We start from the raw sequence: 14,336 nt of genomic DNA on the forward strand, positions 1-14,336 counted from the left end.
GGAACAAATATGTATTAAATATTTTAACAATATACAACAGTTCTCTTTCAGTTTATTAATAGATTTTGTTTAGGTCTATCTTGTATCATATTAATGTAACCCAGTGTTTCTCAACTAGGTTATTTTGTAATCCAAGAGTCATTTTTTGGTCACAACTGGAGATGATGCAGACATTTTTGGTCACAACTGGAGATGATGGTGCCACTGGCATCTGTACATAGAGGTCTGGGATGATGCTAAAAACAACCTAAGGACAACCACTTATAACAAAGCATTATCCAGCCCCAAATGTCAATAGCGTTACTGCTGAGAAATTCTGATGTAGCCATAGCACTGTGGGTAAAATTGCAATATTTCCAGAATCTCTTGCTTGGGTTTGTGCATCTCCATATCAATAGGTGTTTCCAAGGCTGGAGTGAAGTAGTCTATCTCCATATCAGTAGATGATTGCAAGGGTTGGGGGAGCGAGGGTATAACTGGACCGGAGAAGTTTGGTGGGGTTCCTTTTTGTAGCAGGGTGTTGAGAGACACCGGCATGCAGAAATGGACGACTGGTTGTAAGCAATAAACAGGTTTCTCCCACTTTATTTCTCCCTTTGACTGATTTCAGTTTCAAAGGTAATTTACTCTTGCCTGGCAGAAAGATTTTTCTCCCAGGAGTTACAACCACCTTCATTTGATTAGAATTTTCTTGTTGCTTCATTTTACAGTATTTTACTTTCAACTCTTGTAAGCTTATGATTTAAGTATACACTTCATTAAAAATGCCCAGGTTTATACTTTTATATTCTAACTGAATAATCTCTGTTTACATTCACTGTGATGCCTGATATTTGGAATACTTTTCATATGCCTACTGTTTTTCTTCTTCATTTTCTTCTTTCCTGTATTCTTTTTTGTTGGTAAGGGAATGTTTGCAGAGGTTTTAAAAACTTTTCTTCATAGTAAACAAATAAAAATGCACATACGTGTACATACAGCTCATTCAATTTTCACAAGTTGGATATACCTGTGTGTCCAGCATTCAGATGAAGGAACAGGGTATCATCATCACCTAAAAGCCACCTCATGAAATGTCCCTTCTAGTCTCTGGCCACTCAAGGGGAATGAGTATTCAAATTTTTAGCAGCATAGATGAATACTTTCGATATATAGATTTATCGGATAGGTATCCTTTTTCATCTGATATTTTTATTGAATATTATATTATGGTTAAATTCATCCTTGTTTTTTTATGTAGCTACAGATTGCCTATTCTTATTATTCCATTGTATTTTATATGTGAACATACCACAATTTCCTTGTCCACTCTAGGTTGGTAGGCATTTGAGTGTTTAGTAGGACCTGTTATGTGCCCACAAGCTCCTTCTACAGGACACTGGTGAAGTGGGCTAGAGGGAGATTGGGAAGATGGCACCCAACAATGGCCTCCTTGGTCTCTGGGAAGAATAAGTCAACTCTTACATGTGTACTAAATTAGATGCCTGATGTCCAGTAGCAGCTTTTGAAGTATGCAAATAGGCCTCTTTTAGGGAAATACTGGGAGAAAGCATTTCTGTCTGCTTCCTCTGTGCTGAGCCTGAACCTCTGTGGTGCATCGCCACAGCAAGTCCTCATGAGCCAGTAAAGAACTATTTCTTTGCTATTGTCATTTGGGTCTTATGGAGGCAAGCCCCATTGGCTTTCATAGCTAGATGTTTTAGGGTCCTCTCAGGTAGAAGTTTAGAAAGTTAGAGGCTGGATATTGGAGAAGCTGGGAGTTCCCTCCAGGTTGTATGCCGCTGTGTTCTGGACGTGGCTTATGGTGAGAGTGTGTGTGCTTCATTCAGCCTTTCTACCCATTTCAAAAAGGGTATTTTCTTGTTCACCCCTTGTGTAGTAATCACTCAGCTAGTTTCTGGATTTCTTTCACTGGAAATTTCTCTGTGTGTAGCTGTACATTTGGTGTGTTCAGAGGAGGAGGTGAGTTCAGGAGCCTCCTACTTCACCAACTTGGAACAGAACCCTTTATTCTTTTCACTTGTTTCCTAATCTTCTCAACAAACCTGTTCCTGCACAGTAATTCACATATCAATAAAGGAATCTCATTGCTTCAGGTGCTTAGATCAAAAACTTTGGGAAGTTTTTTTCATATTACTCTTTTTACTCATACTACTCTCCCCTCATTCTCTAATTTCAAGGTACTATCTTCTCACTGTTCCTTAAACAGACCAGCATCCTCTCTCCTTAGGGCCTCTGCATTTATTGTTCCTTCAGCTCTCCCTCTCCGTACATTCCTGACTTCATCCCCTGCCTCCTGTAGGCCATTATTCCTGCGACACTTACTCTGTTAGACTGTCCCTGGGCACATTGTAAAACTGTAGCCCACTCTAGCATATTTCCTCTCCTCTTTATCTGTTTTATTAATTTTCTTAGCATGTACCACCATCTAGGATACTATGTATTTATTGTATTTTTTTAGTGCCTGGAATATAAACTCCATGAGATGGATTATTTTCCCTTATACTGAATACTTTATTTTTAGTGCCTACAACAGTGCTTGGCACACAAAATGTGGGTAATAAATTTTTATTGAAAAAGTAAATTGACTTTAAGGATCCCATTCTTGGATTTTCCTTGTTCTATATTATTATCTGATCCTTTTTTTATTTTTAAACCTTTTTTATTGTTCATTGTTATATAGTTGTTCTTCTTTTCTTCTAAAGAAAGAGATTAGGGATAAGCTCCTTAATGGTAGTACTACATCCTATTCAAATGATCTCCTTTTAAAAACTAGGTTTGAGGTATCTAGTTCAAGAGGATGACTTTTTATTTATATATCAATTTCTGCAATAAGATCTTTACAGTATGAATCTGTTCCATATAATTAATGATCTATTCAATTAAAAGTCTGGCACATGCTCAATACATATTATTTTACTAATGAATAATGGAAATTTTTCAGTAATATTTACTTTTTCCAAATTCATAATAGGCTCTATTATTGGTACTCTTCTTTATCTGTATTTTGTTCTTTACTTCTACTTAACTCTTTAGACCTTTGAAAATACATTATACTTTCAAAACCTAAATCATATTTGCTCTTCTCTTTACTCCTGTTTTTTTGAGGGATTCTCAAAAAAGAGATTTAAAAAAAGTTCATAATATGTAAGTCATCAAGTTACTTCATTATTGATACAGAAAATTTTCTTAAAATCCAAAATTCCTTACTTTATAAGATATGTATTTGCAAGAAAAATAAAAGTGGCAACAAAATTAGTAATATATTTGATGCCAGTTTAGAGTTATACACATAAACGTTCCGATATGTGTCATGAATAAAAGGCTGAGGAAAAAAAAAAGAAAAAAAGCTTGGCAAGGTGAGATTTCATCTCAGCTTTGAAAGAAACATACCATTTCAGCAAATGACAGAAGTGGGGTGCTCCAGTGGGGCAGACTCAGGGTGAATTACCTGGACCTTCACATCCATGATGGACGACTAACATTGGTCAAAACTGTTTGTGTTTCAGTGGAAGAGAGTGTAGAATACATAGTTAGATATTTTTCCCTTATGGATGCCAATTCTTGACCTGTAAGCTAGAACACAGATGAGCATTTCTTCTGAATTATAGTGAGTTTGGAATGTATAGTAATGAACCATAGGAAATCTTTTAAATAATTTTTAAAACATCCAAATAACAAGTAGTACACATTTTCTAAGGAAAAAATTTCAATATTAAAGACTCTTGTAGGGCAGTCTACGTGGATTATTTTTAAGACAATTGTAATTTGTTGAAATTAATCCTTTCATTCAGGAGAGATGAAAGCTGTTATAACAGTTCTTTTGTCTGTTTAATTAGTCCTTGTTCTAAATCCTCTACATAGCCCTGGAAAAATGGTTTGTACATTAGTAAAATCCAATAAAACTAGTGTGTGGAAATGAGGGGTCAGAAGAACTAAAACCTGTGCAGAAGAGGCATTAGGAGGGTAGATAACAGAGTCATGGAATTTTCTAAAAGTCACTGTGTTTTGGTGCAGGGGCATGTTGTGGAAGGAGCTGATGTACAGCCAGTCCTGGATCAATTCCAGGTACAAGGTAATAAATATGTGCTTATAAAGATACTCATAAAACATTTAAAAATTACAGTATTACTAATTTCCTGATGATTCCTTGCATTTTTTCTTAAGTAACCCTCAACTAGATTATAATCTTCTTGGTGGCAAGAGTTACGTATAAGTTCTTTTTATATCATTAACAGTGAAACACATATCACTCAGAGTACAAACTAAATATCTAATAAATCATGAATGCTACATTAGATGGTCCTGAATCTTAATTTAAATCAGATGCAAAACATTTCTTTTTAGTCTACCTAATTAATTTGGAAAGAGGGACAGTGTTTGCAAGCCATTCTATCTTACATTCTACTATTTTATAGGTAAATTTCTTAGGAACCTGAATCCATCCTCTGGAAAACTGGCTGATAACTGCTTTTATAAATTTCACTTCTCTTGAGGAAGTACATTATAATGCAATGCACTAATCTGTAAGATCTCTTGTAAAGAACTTTTAGAATTTTGAAGATATGTTTTAATCCCAGACATCTGCTTAAGCCCTTCCATTTTTCTAAGGGCAAAGAATGTCTTGTATTTTTGATGTTTTGCATACTGTAGAAGTCAGCTGTAAGAAACCCATTTCTTTTTAAGGAAGAAGGAAAGGAAGAGGATGATTAGGAGATACACTGAATAATGCAACAGCAAAATATCACACCAAGTACTGTATGTCTGCATGTCCAGGGCAGAGAGACCCAGAAAGGGAGAATGAAAGAGGTTGAGACAGAGAGACATTAAGCCTAAGATGTTAAAGATTAAATTTAAAATATCACCCCCAAAAAGCTAGAGTAAGAACTGTATATTATTCATTACCTTTTGATAAAAGAGTAAACTTTGTGAGATGGAATATGTATATAGGCTTCTCAAAAGGGAAACATCTCTCTGTGTTTTGGTTTAAACAATTTCTGAATTACTAATATAGAAAACCCTTGTCTCGGTGTCATCTTAATTGAAAATTGATTTTTTTAAAATAGTCAATAAATTCAAATAGAAGAGAAAAAGCTAATTACATGTGGTTCATAATTATGACCCTATAATGTTATTATTTCTTTTTAATTTTTTTGTTTACAAAAATTAGGACAGAGATGTACAACTCAGTTGGAAATCCATGTTACCTATAAATATGACATTAATTTTTAAGTTACATAACAAATACAAAGTCTGTTACATTCTCTCCGTTCTAGTCTGAACTCATTTCAACAACAAAAACACCACATTACATTATATTCTAAATAAATATTTGCTGAGCCTTAATGTGCATCACCCTGAAATGTAAATGAAGAATCCTGGGAAGGGTATGGTTTGTGTCAGTGAGGGATGAGCAGGTCACAGAGCCAAAACTGGATTGGATTGGAAGACAGTAGGTTCTAGAAAGAGGCTCTCAGTGAAAGACTTGCTAATTTGTTGCATGAGTCTCTCCTCGAGTCACCAACATTTGGCATAAGTGTTTACAAACATCTTTGTACCTCTAGCTGCTCTTGAGAGCAACACCCAGGAGTCAATGAGGTTGTTGAAGAAAGGAACAAACACTGAACTAGTCTATAAATGAAATCAGTTTATTAAGTAAGACACTGATGTTGGGAAGAAGGTGATTTGGGGCTAAAACAATTTAAACTGCCTGTTGAAAATACTGGAATGTTAGAAGTTCTCAGTATGATTCTGGTTCTAATCAAATTTGTTATGTTTGAGAAGTTAAAGGAATTGTGACAGTATTTTTATTAGTATCCAAGGATAGAATCAGAAAAGTATAGCCAGGTTTACAAGCATTAATGATGACTATCTATTGGAGAGTCTAAAGCACCACTTAGTTACTCCCTGGTTCTGTAAACTTGAGTAAGACAGGCACTCCAACACTCAGCTGCGACAAATGTAAAATGGAAATGAATGACAGAAAGTTGAGCAATTAACTTGAAAGATTAATTTCTTTATATTAGAATCCATTACTTTATGTTAGGAAATATGTACATTTCTGTTTATCATGTACAGATATTAATCATTTTGGCATTTGAATACTTATATTGAACCCTCAAATACTTAAGAGTTTTAGTATAGGTTCTGTTTTGACACTTTTCAATCTTATACACACATACAAGGATAACAAAAGCTGCCATGTACAAGATAGCAACCATGTGCCAATGACTGCATTCAGTGCTTTCGTTTCTTTTAATTCTTACAAATACAGCATATTCATCTCCATCTTATAGTTGTTTCCCCTGAGTATTGGAGAGCTTGACTTACTTGAGTTTACAAAACCAAGGGGTAACTAAGTGGTGCTTTAAACTGAAGTCTCTATGAATCCAAAATCTTTTTTTGTGTGTGTAACACAAGACATTGACAAACAAATAAGTGCATGCATCTTAGTTTGCTTTCTACTCTATGCCAAGGATAAGCATGGCAAGTTACTCATGCTACTTACGCTTCCTCCTGGTTAGAGAAAAAAATACTTGTTTGTCTTAACATTCTACAATCTCTCTTTTTATTTTCCTTTCATTTAGGCCTAAGCCTCTGTGAAGAAAATAACTCCTTAGTTGCTATCAGTTTAAGTGTCTGTTGGCAAAGCAGTATTATGTCCACCTGAGACTGTAACAATATGATGGCAAGATAAATTTATGAAGAAACAAGAATGAAATTAAAGACTTAGTAATTCATTCTTCATCATCTACAACACTTACATTTGCACAGTGCTATACAATTATTACCTTCAGAGCTCCTGTGTGAACTTTATTATCTGCATGTTATCTGTGACACAACATAGGAGCTAAAACACATTGAGGGTAGGTCACTCGCCCAGGGTGACAGAGGATTCTGAAGAATTTACAGCTCAAGACACATCCATATCACTAAGGAGAAGATATTCAAGACTGTTTTGTGCAAGAAGAATTGAAATTTGAAAGAAAATTCACTGCAATGTCTGAGGTGATGTTTTTGGCAAAAACCAAATGCTACACAGCTGATTGTTAATGACAAGATTATGCAGTTTCAGTGAGTAAGGATCACTGCAAAAAGGACAAAATGATATTGAAATAAGGAAAATAGTTAATATGAGAAATACAAAAAGATATTTGAAATGCAGAGAATATCTTCAGTGTGTATAATAAGTTTATAATTTGAATTCTGTGACTAAAAGCAATAAAAAGAAAAGTTCTGGATAAGATAATTTTAAAATAACATAATAAACTAACATGAAATGTCTAAAGACCAAAAAGACAAAAAGATAACACAATTGTGGGAAGTGACTCAAAGTTGTTAAATAACAGCTCAGAGTCATGGTAATTATATTTTAATGTGGTTGACAGATCAAACAAGATGCATAAAAAGAAAAAGTAGTTTTTCTTTTATAGTTGAGATTTCTGAAAAAACTGGAATTGGGTATGTAATTTTAAAAGACATGTTAAAAATAGAAAGCAAGCCCACTTAGAATGGAAGTGATGATTGTTGCAATTAATTTTTTGAAAGAATTTTTTAAAAGGTATTCTTAGAAATTATGGAGAAGTTAAATATGAACAAGTACATGAGATAAATGTCAAATAAAATAAGTCAAAATATAAATTTAAAAATTTAATATAATTAGTTTTTGTCATTATTTAAAATAAATTGATGATAAGCTAGAAGTATCCCTTTGGTTTTTAAAAATTTAATTTTACATTTCTTTTTCAAAAATGCTCTATATACAATAGTAGGTATTGCCTTAAGCAATTCATTCTTCAGTGAATAAAGTCTGAACTGTCAGATAAGGCACAAAGGACTCTCATAACTGCACCTCTGTTGGGAGATCTAGTTTCATTCCTTATTTTATCAGACTGTATATTTACATAGCAAGCCCTCTGCCGGACGATACTGGAAAACTGTATTCGCATCTACCTCTTTTTCTCTATTATCATTACATTAATATTAATTTAAGAAATTCTTAATATGCCCTTGATGGCAAAGTATGCTTCTTTTATGTCTTTTTTCCAGGAATAAGCTATAGCTTCTGGTTTAGTTTGAGTTCTCAATAAAATTTTTGAATACTTTTGCTGTATGATGCTCTGAATAATACCATTGCTTGGGAGGAAAATCCGTATTTAAGTTACCACTAGCAAATAATATTTTAATTAGCAGGTAAGAAGTTCCAGAAAAGAATCTCTATATATGCATTTCAGGAATCTACCAGTCTTCTGAAATTGAGTGTAATGTACAGCATGGTGACTAAAGTCAGTAATATCATCATATGTATTTGGCACTTGTCAAGAGATGAAAGTTAAGTTTACATGGGATGGATGGTAACTAGATTTATTGTGGTGATCACTCTGCAATGTATACAAATATTGAATCTTTATGTTGTACACCTGAAATTAACATCTTATATGTCAATTATACTTTGACAAAAATTCGTAAAAATTGAGAACAAAACCTAGATGCATATGAATGTATGTATTTAAAGAGGAATTTAATAGCTTTTATCAGATTCTCAACAGTTTTGTTTACACAAAATAGTTCCAGACACATGGGCACACTTCCCTCAGGATCTATCATGTCTGCTGAATTGCCTGGTGTCTCCTGAACTGTATTCTACCTCTTCCAAATTATTCTAACTGTAAACAGATTGGAATCTTAAATCCTGACAATGGATGATTATCAAATTCTTAAGTTAGATAATAAGTACATAAGAAAGAAAAGGGGGAAACATTTAAAAGAGAAATATGAGCATACGGGCAGTGGTACCATAATGGCTAAGGCTTTTTTTCCCACTGAACTCTGTTCTGTAAATTCTTTCTTCTAAATAAGAACTTCATAAAATGAATGGTAGAATAATGTTATCAACTTACCAAATTTCTCTAACAATTGGTGTAACCAATGTATTTGTTTTCCCTTACTATTGTTAAAGAGATTAAGAAGATTTAGAATTTATTCCTTTGAAATATTACCATTTTGAAGTATTATATTTGTTAAAAGGTGGATTTCAGAGGTGAATAACAGCAATAAGTGTGCCTATAAGTACTTATGCTCATACACTTTTGTTTCTAGTACTTAATCTACATGATGCTCAGTATTCAGTTGCTTCCAAGTTAGTTTATACTATTTCTATGTGTTATTGAAATGATATAATTTAGTTAAATCTCATTCAAACAAGAAAAAACAAATATGAGTATAAAAGCAACTGTTATTTCTATTAAAAATGAGTCAAATTATTTGGAACAACTCAGTAAAGATACTTCCTAAGATATTTTCTGTTTAAGTAGATGTGATAGAATTATGTATATGTTTTGGGGGAAATCAGAAATCCAGAAGGGTAGTGTCCTCATTATTTCACAAAAGTTTTAAAATCTTACTCATTTAATCATGTGGTTTAATTATCAATTTTACCTGAACCAGAGCAAAAAAAACAAAAAATTTGCTTGAACTTGAGTGACTGAGTGAATTATGTATAAATGTAATACACTTATATATCTATGTCTATATAATATGTATGAGTAAAATTTCTGTGTATCTATTTCTTTTTAGTTTTTCTTTAATCTATTTTCATATCCATCAATTAGGACCAACTATTTATTTAAGTCTTGTTAAATGAAAGGCTTCTACCATTCTCAAGAAACATTTTGGTATACTTAAGATCATTTTTTGAGTCAGATAAAGCAGTGGTTAGGTTTTACTAATACTTAGAACATTTTCTGATATTTTTGGAAACTACTCAATAGTGCTATCTATAATCATCATTGCTATTAGCCAATCAATCAATATTATGTATACTTTAGAGTTCCAGAAACTGAGGCTCAAAAAGTCAAAGTTGTAGCATTATAGTGTCAGAGTTCTCAAATAATTATATAAAATCTTTCAATGTTTTCATTAAGTTTTCCATGTCTGTTCTCCTTTTCTACTAATGCGCATTTATAAATTTGGCTCCTAACTACCACTTTTTTAGAGTTAGCAAGCAGCCTCTCCCCCAAATCACACCATCTTTCTATTCATTTCCATTGTAATGATTCCCTTACCTACTACCAAAATAAGTGCAGACTCTGAATCTTCCAATCTGTATAGTATACTTTCAAGTATATGAATGATCTTATCATCATATGTTTTATTCATTTATTTAAAAAACATTGCCTAGCATGAACTAGCACTGCTTTAGGAGCTAGAAATTAAATTGTATGTATGTGTTTTGTGTGTCGGTTTCTGTGGTCGGGAAGAGGGGACTGGTTTGAGGCATTGATAGAATAATCACACAAACATTTGTAAACATGCTTTGGACAATAGTATATGGAATTTGAGTGCTTATATTAAGCAAGTTCTATCTATTGGGAAGGCAGCTCAAAGAGAATTTATGGCTACTGCATATGAAGCGTCAGGTATTGCTACTGATGTATCTTACTTCTCATAGGAAGCTGCTTTTTCAACAGAATTTCGTGGTTTGTACCTCTCTACCTGCTGAGGCTCCCAGGCTGTAGAGAAGACATCAGTTAGTGACATAACTACACCCTCAGGGATTATTCTCATGGTCAATATTCTCTCTGATTGAAAGAAGGCATAGTCAAGAATATCCAGATAAATATTCTGGAATAATAATTTTTCTTTTGATTCAGCCTTCTGTGAAATTTCTTTAAGAAAACTTCTCAAGATTTAGAAGACTAAATCATTCAGAAAAGTCAAAGTTTACCAGGTCAGCAATAGCTGTTCTCAGATCCTTATACTATTTTTCTAATGTTCAATCCTCAGTCCCTCAGAACTTTCTAAATTTTGCCACTGTGGCCTCTGGATTATTCTCTATCCTAAACTTCCCCTGAACCTAACTTCCTAATATTTATTTAAATTGCTTGAGTTCACTAAAAACTTGCTATCCTCAGAATACAAAGTTTCTCCTGGATTCTACTCAAATACAGACTATTTCTTTTGCAACACCATGTCAGAGCCTGTAATTCACTCACTACTGCTGGTACCATATGATTTGTCTTCATCCATTTTTAGTTTTCATTTTTACTTCATTAAGTATAGTTCTTGTGAAGCACATAGGATCATAACGCACTGCACCTTATTCCTCCTAAATGAATAATCTTTAAAATATCCATTCATCCCCTATATCAGTAAAATCTTTAGCATATGGGTCACTGACTTTGCTCTGTTAACCCCATATTAACTGACTTCATCAACTCTAATTTAATTTTCCTTTGCCCCACCTCATCCCCTTTCCCAGTGCCCTGTGTTTTCTCATCATTAGTGATGGCTCCCACTCTAAAATTTTAAGTTTGTGCATCACACACTATGGCTACACCTTATATCCACTGGCTCCCATGGGCCCATGGGCAACTGTGTCTGTCTCCATAATTATTAGGCAGCATGGCAGTTTGCCCAGTCACATTTTTCACTGTATTCTGTTCTCCATATTCTCTCCTTATTTATAGTTTCCATGCATAGGGCTGCCTTTTACAAAGTAACACAAACTGGCTGGCCTCAAACAATGCCAAGTTATTGTCTCACAGTTCTGAAAACTAGAAAATTCAGTATCAAGATGTTGTTGGCAGAACCATGCTCCCTCCGGAACTTGCAGAGGAGAATCCTTCCTTGCCTATAGAGCTATTGGTGCTTGCTGGTGATCCTTGCAAGTGCGCTGCTCCAATCTCTGCCTCCGTGGGTACATGGTGGTCTTCTCCCTGTATGTTTTCACATTGTCTTTCCTTCTTTACATGTCTCTGTGTCCAAATTTTCCCATCTTATCATTACTGGATCATATGGTACAAGGATGCTTACTTTTGTAAGAAACCACCAAACTGCCATTTTGAATGCCAGTGAGTGAAGAACAAGAGGTCTTGTTGCTCCACATCCTTGTCAGCATTTGCTATTGTAAGTGTATTGCTTCTTTTCCTTATTTACTTAGAGAATTCTTAGGTCAGGAGTTGGGGATAGTGTAAATTTGCCCTGGTTTGGTCTACAAAGCAACAGAAGAGAGTAAAAAGTAGGTAGGTGTTGATGTCATATGGAATTTAGTTTGAATTCTATTTCTATCACTTAATTAGTATGTGAATTTTGTTATTTTTAATCTTCAGTTAACTTGTTCTCAAATTAATGAGAAGTTATGTTATTGAGAGTTTATACATATGGTGCAAATAATACTCTAGGCAAAGAGTAAAAGAGTATTGTATTTATCCTTTGCTTTCTTATCCTTGTATTTCTGGTCATGTGGTCATTCCCTGCTCTCTTTAGGGTCCAATGCTTCAGCCACATCTGACTGATAATTTACCTACAGTAGTGTCAGTTACTAATTGCCAGAGATTCCCCATCTATCTGTAACACTCTATTGTTTTCAGTTTTTAAATATTTTAGCCTTACAGAAAATATATTATAAGAATATACTAAAAAATACCTGATTCGATAGCTCTGTCAAATCCTGATACTATTATTATTATTATTGTTTAATTTTTTATTTTTTGGGAGCATTGCACCATTCTTGGAGGTCCTGCTGTACCAGGTCGATGTGCAGAGTAGACAGAGCAAGCTCCTATTTCATCTCCCTGCTCTGAAAATCCATTTAATATATTGTCCTCAGATAGATGATGCATCAGATAGTAAACTGATAAGAACAGATACTACACTGGATCTTAGCCAAAAGGCCAAAAAGTGATGTATGTTATGATTATTTAATTTTAATTTATTATTTAATCTATAAACTATTGTTTTAACTCCATGAGTCCTTTCTCTATGTTGTATACAGTTTCTACAATTCTCAAACATATTTTGATGCTACTATAATACATGTCTATATCCCAAAACAATAGCATTTTTCACAGTTCAAATTTAATAAAGATATCACATTCTAAGTATAAGTATACACCTTGTTTTTTAGACCTGCCATTATGCTTTTAGGCTTATTACTATTGATACAATAATTTTGATTCATTTATTTTGATTACTGTATTTACTTTTGTGAGTATGCCACTTAGCAGTAACCACCATTCTAACAAAATCTTATTTCCCCATTAATTCTGGTTTCCCATATATATATCATCATCCTAGGAATTTACTTCACTTCTCACCTATGTTGGAGCCCTTGTTGTCTCCATTTCCATGTCTTGCCCATTCCTGACTTCTTTATACTCATTTCAGCAAGTAGCACACAACATATCTATAGTATCATATATATTATATAATAATATGTATTTCTACTTATTCTTTATATAAGATCTCTTTAGAATTCTAGATTGGAAATACTCTTCCCCCAGAATTGTTCCATTTTCTCTAGCTTCCTTTGTATCAGGAAGTCATTTAATTAATAAATTTGAATACACATTCCCCCGTTATCTATGGTTTTTCTTCCCACAGTTTCAGGTTCCTTCAGTCAAGCGTGGCCTGGAAGAAGATGATCTTCCTCCTGCATATCATCAGAAGGTCATAGTGGCCTAGCGCTATGTCACAGCACCTACATCACTCACTTTGGTTCATCTTATCACCAAGGCATTTCATCATCTCATATCACAAGAAGGGAGAGTGCACATGAGGTATTTTGAGAGAGGCAGTGTTCACATGACTTTCATTGCAGCATATTGTTATAATTGTTCTGTTTAATTATTATTGTTAATTTCTTACTGTGCATAATTTATACATTAAACTTTATCCTAGATATGTATGTATAAGAAAAAAACATAATTACATACAGGGTTCAGGGCTATTTGTGGTTCCAGGCATCCACTGGGAGTCTTGGAACATATCTCCCACATATAATGGAAACTACCACACTTGATTAAGTAAAACATTTTATAAGACTATTTGAATTATAAAAATGACTCAATAAACATTAATATATAACATCAACTTGTCTTCTATATAAAAATAACCAATTAGGTCATATAATGAAAAAACCCATTCATATAAACAGAAAAAATATAAACTTAAAACAGGAATATTCTAAAGAAAAATGCCTATATGAATAAAATTTACAATAATGGTTGAGGAATTTGTTTTTAAAAATGAAGAGATTACATATTATTGTATTAATGCCTTCCAAAATAGCTGTTTTTCACTCCAGTTTACCATCCCTGTTGAGTATTAATTTGGGTTGTGTTTGTCACTCATCAATGTGTTACTAATAATTTGTGAGTGGTGTGGTTTACCATTTTGTTTACTTCCTTTCTTAATTTTTCTATAGCTTTTGAATTTTCAGTCTTGTGTATTATTTTCACATTAAGAAGTATTTTGAACTGAACAACGAAGGGAACATCATTCACCCACAGTGGTAACATCTAAGTCATCCAGGACAAAATTTTTAGTATTTTCTT

General features: G+C 33.6%; 1 non-coding gene across 1 annotated transcript; it reads right to left on the bottom strand.

Moving 5' to 3' along the window:
* Positions 1-12,495: 12,495 nt before the first annotated feature.
* LOC118973291 (U2 spliceosomal RNA) lies at positions 12,496-12,686 on the bottom strand. The gene has a single exon (XR_005062557.1). It is a non-coding gene; the product is annotated as a U2 spliceosomal RNA (small nuclear RNA).
* Positions 12,687-14,336: the final 1,650 nt, after the last annotated feature.

The sequence above is a fragment of the Manis javanica genome, chromosome 9, assembly GCF_040802235.1.
Source record: "Manis javanica isolate MJ-LG chromosome 9, MJ_LKY, whole genome shotgun sequence".
Classification (NCBI taxonomy): domain Eukaryota; kingdom Metazoa; phylum Chordata; class Mammalia; order Pholidota; family Manidae; genus Manis; species Manis javanica.